The sequence below is a fragment of the Epargyreus clarus genome, unplaced genomic scaffold, assembly GCF_041222505.1.
Source record: "Epargyreus clarus isolate Ecla_fem2 unplaced genomic scaffold, WU_Ecla_fem_2.2 ptg000019l, whole genome shotgun sequence".
In the NCBI taxonomy this organism is placed as follows: domain Eukaryota; kingdom Metazoa; phylum Arthropoda; class Insecta; order Lepidoptera; family Hesperiidae; genus Epargyreus; species Epargyreus clarus.
In genome coordinates this window covers 12,623,726-12,629,725 of record NW_027332227.1, presented here as the reverse complement: position 1 = coordinate 12,629,725, position 6,000 = coordinate 12,623,726, and positions in this window count along the sequence as shown.

The following is a 6,000-nucleotide window of genomic DNA, read 5'->3' as shown; positions in this document are numbered from 1 at the left end:
TGGTTTAATATCATATTACATATATGCTTTAATAGGGTTTAATATTACATTGAGCATGCAGTCCACCCGATCGTAAATGATCGCAGCCATATTTTTAATTAACCTTGATTATAAAAGAAGTCCAAGCCGAAATCAATCACAAATGTGTTGCTGTCGCTGCAAAATAAGTCTTTACTACCCTTCAAACGAAAGTACGGTACCATTGTTAAAAAACAGGAGAAAAGTAAGTTAACATTTTATTAAAATCATACAGAGAAAATATATTTTAGGTGTAATTTTGATAGGAAAATCTTCTAAATCTAGATTTTTTTTTTTAATTTGTAAGTATTTTCTGTTATGATAAGTCAGTTCTATCCAAACTTTAAGCCTATGGTTGTTGCTCCCTCATCTAACGCCCCCTACTGGTTATTAGTCGAACTAATGGTGGCTTAAGCAAAACAACTCCCTGTATTATTGCCTCATAAAAAACCCCATCGAGAGCACCCCATACGTCCACCCCTTCGATCATTTTAAGTTTTCCATTGTAATTTTCATTACATGTCGAAAACAAAGCGAAATTGTATTGGATCCTTATCAATTGTTATGGGGAAGAAACTCTTTTGGGAACATAATGGATTCTTTGAAGAGGCAATAACCAAAAATGTAGGTAATGTTTGAAGATGAGCTATTCATTTTCTTTTTAATGGCATATAACTTGTAATTTCCAGTGTAATTTCAAAGCGCAACCCTCTTTATTGTCCATTGGGAGAACCCATTTTTTTAAACCTTACCTGTTATAAAATATTCTATTTTCAATATAGTAAGGATGAAAAATAAAGAACTTTGACTTTTCTTCAACTTGAAATGTGGCATTATTTTAAAGTGGTATGATTTAAAGGGTGTGAGGACCAAGGCTGGCCATATAGCCCTTAGCCCACAGGGCAGCAACCCTAGATAAGAGTTTTGTCCAGTTCGGTCAACTAAATAATGTTAATGGACAGTTGATTTGTTTTCTGCTCGAGAAGTAGTGATCTATGATACGACTAAGGACGACCTGCTTAGCATATAAAACTGTAAATTAGTAATCGTATCAGCGTGCTTTATGAATTAAAACAATTCTACTGAATAAGGATATTTAATTACTTGTTTATTGCATGTTCCTATAGTCGTTAACCCATTAGTAACTCATCGCTGGGCTTGGATCTCCTCTCAGAGTGAGAAGGATTTGGTCAACGCTGGTCAAGCTGGGCTTAGTAGGTTTTTTTAATGAAACTTAGGCGTGCGTTCCTCAAGGTGTTTTTCTTCATCCTTGTAGCAGGAAATAATTAATTTATGATAACTTGATAGCTATAAAAATCAAAGGTGCCCGCGTTTTAAACATCGAATTCCTGATAGGCTGAGTTTCAATCAGACTAGAATATTCTGCGTATTACTATGGTACACTCTACTACAGCAAATCTTAAAATTATGTTACTGGTTTAGAAAACGTTTTATTTTATAAACTAATTGTAAACCGTGTTTATTACATTCTGCCACGCAGTGTTTCAGGTTCAATTCCCGTCTTAATGTCTCTTTGTTTACTTGTCTTCGTGTAAATTCTTGATCATATCGGCCGTATTCTGACTTATCTGATATATGCGTCTTGGTTTGACTAACTCAGATACAAGTTGACTAATCCCGCACCCGAGTTAATCTAGGAAAATCGCTCTTACCGACTAGTTTAGTCCTAACACTGTAATCCTCGAAAGTTTCACCAAGTATCGCTAAGTAACTTGTTTACGTTGGTTTACTCAAACGTAGTCAAGTACTTAATAATAAAATTATTAACCGACTTAAAGGTGATTCTCAGATGATGCTCAGTCTTGTCACAACCTTCAAGCTTTACCAAATTAAAGTTAGAACAAAAATACTATGAGACAGAAGCATCAGATCAGATGTTGTTATAGGTGAGGTAAGGTGGCAGTGGTATAGCCCCAGTCAATTCCCGAAGAGTTCCCCCACATTCTAAACCAAATCTGGTAGAATCTATAGTTTTAAGTCCCACTGAGTTGTGTCCCTACAGAAGCCTAAAGCGTACTCTACCACACTGGTTTAAAATATATTACTGGATGGAGGTTACAAGTTGGTTACAAATATCCATGAGAGGCAGTGGACCATCAGGTGGACTTCATTTTCGTTTGACTTCAATCCTAGAAATGTTAAAGTTCAACAATGCATGGACCTTATATAACTACCCTACGGATCCCTATAGTACTCCTCGGATTTCAAAAGGGCGTAAAAAATTTACCACTAGCGGTCACTCATTCAACATTCGGCCAAACGAAGTTTTAAAGGTGGTAGAACCCTTTGTGGTTAGACTCCGGCACCACCACCGCCACACCTATTTCTGCCTAATAACAGCAGTGTTAGGCGCTGCTGTGTTCCGTCTTGAGGGGTGTGGTAAGGGAGACATTCTTTTCCAAGGCGTTCCAGCTTAGTCCTCAGGGGTAGCGGCGCAACTGTGGCTGACCTCAGGTAGGAAAATATAATCCTATCTGGGGTTGATTACGTATGGGCGGCAGTAGCCACTTACCATCAGGTGGACTGCATGCTCGTCTGCTACTCCAATATTATAAAAAAAAAGTTGCCTAACTCTGTAGATTTTACTATGTACACTTAATTTGGCCACATGGGTTCAAAAGTCATTTCTGCTTCTGATGTTTGTTTCATATAATCTAATTCTAAATTCTATGACGTGTAGCAATGAATTATGATGTTTTCTCAGTGGGCGGTAACCTGAATACATCATAAATTCGAAATTAACTATTCTTTACACGCATTACGCATAATGTACTTACGCTACGCTTATAAATATTTTCCATGATGTAAATATCATTGTTGTACAAGTTTAGTTAGATCATAAAAAATAATGTGCATTGAAGACGCGCGTAGCACCAAAGCGGTCTGAGATCTAGAGGATACCGAGTTTGGCCCCGTCGACACTAATATCTTTGTTACGAATCTAGATTTTTTTCTAAAAGTGTAGGAAAACTTTCAATGATTATTATAATGAAATATAAATTAAAACAATGGACTAAATGAACTAAATATAAATGAAAAACAATGGAGGCTCGGTAATTGCGGTCAGTTTCATTTGCAGGAATCGGATTCGAGTCGGTCAATCAGATATGATGACTTTAGATAGATACTTCTTTTGACTCTAACTCTACTGGTGTGTACTCGTATTAGTGTGTGTCTTTAATAACCTAAATCTAAAATTTGTACTGTAGTACTTTTAGTTTTTGTTTTGTCTTAGTTCCTGCTATATTAAGGCAGACGTATATAATATATTGCTAGCCTATATACAGCAACTTCACAAGAGTCCTTCAGCGCTCTTAGTAGTTAACTCTATAAAAATACACACATACACCTACATATTTCATAAGAAATTCCTTTCAAACCATTACCCATTATATGTGAACACTCACGAAGCGTTAATGAAGTACGCACGTCGGCTAAGAAATCCTCGAGTCTGAGCACGTCTCAGGTGAGGCTCCGTAATCCCTAAAAGGACGCTCAAGGTTACCAACATACATGGCAATAGTGTGGAGGCTTCAGATGTGGTATGTGAGAAACGCAAAATGATTGGTTTTAAGATGTGAAAACCAGAAAGCAACGCGAATAAAGGCAAAACACAAATATAATACAATAAATGTTATGGATATAAGTATAACGTCAACGGTCAAAAACGCAACATATTCGCCGAATAACAGATAGCAAATGACAGACCCCTTTTTTTTCTTAACGAGGGGGAAACCTTCAAAAGGTACCCGACGATGTGGGAGCGACGCCGGGTTATGTGGGATTCTTACCGCACCAAAACCCCCCCGGTGGCCGTCCTCAACGCTTGTTGGAGAACTCCGGGATCTCCGACGGAACACAACCGGAATCCTTCAAGCGCGATGCCCCGATCGGGCTCTGCCCTGGAGGAGCAGTTTTCGCTCCTCCCGCACCATTTGGTGTACACGACGCTATGCAACCACACATACCGTCGTTCTTCCCGGGATCGCTTACTGGACGGCTAGAGCTCCCACTCTTGCCGCCCGCAACCCCGGAAGCCCCCTTTTAGTCGCCTCTTACGACAGGCAGGAGTTACCGTAGCCCTATTCTAGTCCCGGAACTACAGGGACAAAAATGACAGACCCCTAGAATGCCATATTCATAATTCCGCTCACAGACATACGCTCGCCAAACCATTACAAAATTCAAGCGTGTGGATCAAGTATTTGGTTTGGTTTGTGTAACATGAGTTTTGAATAATTATAAGATTTGTGCAATAACAGATTTTGTAATGTATGCCATAAAAGTCACTCGCCTTTTAACTCCAAGAAACATTTTATTTCTGTACGACATAGTACAGATATCTCATCGCCTTGTAATTGAAGGAAGCCACTAATGGCAGACACATACGTAAAATGGCTGACTGTTTTCCTATTACGTTTCTGACTGTCATGGTGTAATTTACGCGGAACAATGCCGAAATGTACAGCTAAGCAGTGCAAAAACCACACGAAATAGAAGAAAAAAGTGCGGAGAAATATCGTTTCTTTCGTAAATGCTCTAAAAACTACATTGTTTTAATATTTTTCAGACACGAAAATAGATGACAGTGACAATTTCAATTGTCAAAACTAGTTACATTTTTTTGTTAGGAGTGAGTAATCTTTACGTAATTATTCACTCCTACAATATGAAAATCCTACATTAAATGCAAGCTGTTAATTTAAACATAAAAACTTAATACAAGAAAATCAACTTGAGTATTAACGCATTTATTTACGATCCCGTTCGATTTATAATTTCCTACTAAAATTTCATACAAAAAACTTTATTCATCAAAGCGTAGCAGCATTTTAATTAAATTCAAAGTTGTCTTATTTTACCTTAAGTGTATACACGTAAGCACCTTTCGTTTATCTGTTGCGAAGAACATTTTAGGCACCTGCGACCCTCGCAATTAACCATAAGCAATAACTGTTCCCGAATGCTCTGCGTCTTATTGCGTGCGCTAAACACTTTTCTCTTTGAACTAAAACAATGGAAATCAAGCAGAGAAACAAAACTGATTTTGAAGTTATTCTTTTGGGTGTTTATTTTTTTTCAGAATTAAATTTTGATAATAAGTTATGTTAATTAAATTATAGAAAACTTGTTAGAAACCAAGAGCGTTAACTAATTTATTTTAATAATAAAGTTAAACTTGAAATGATACAGGTACGTATTTTAAATTGCAATACTTTAAAAAAATCTAAATTTTATAATATAATAAACAGTTATCTCGTATTAAATTAGGAAATTAATGATCAATATTATTACATATTTACGATCGATTTCTGGTATATATGGACGACAGTAACCGCTTACCATCGCCTTTCTTGCATGTTCTCTAAGTACAACTGTAGCGCTCTGTAGACTATAAAACCTGATTAACTCCACGTTTAATTATTCAAAACTTAATCTTAGGCATGAACTAGACTATACGGAATCAACTCCAAGGTGAGACAGATTTACGGATTCAACAATTGTAATAATGAACCTCGCATACCCAACAGTAACCATCACATGATATTTATTTGTTCCGCAGAACATTTTAGGCACCTGCCACCCTCATGTACTGGCCGTAATAAGGTTCCCCCGTCATTGTCTTATTGGACGGGGATTGCACTTTTGAGGGTTATTTTCTTTTTCGATTACGGCAATAGTTTACAACAATAATTTCTTTTGTTGACGAGTTTTTACTACGACATTTTCGTTAAAAAGCATTGATTACAAAACTTTAAATAATGTTAACATTTCTTTAAAAAGACATTTAAGTCCTCTAATTTAATTAAGTACACTATTTACTTACGTCTTTGCAAGTAAGTAAATAAATATTAATTTTAAATGCGTCGAATACTTATTACGGATAGCATTATGTGGAACTTCTTACGTAACGGAAGAAACAAACACGCGTATATTTAATCTTATATTAAGTTATATTTT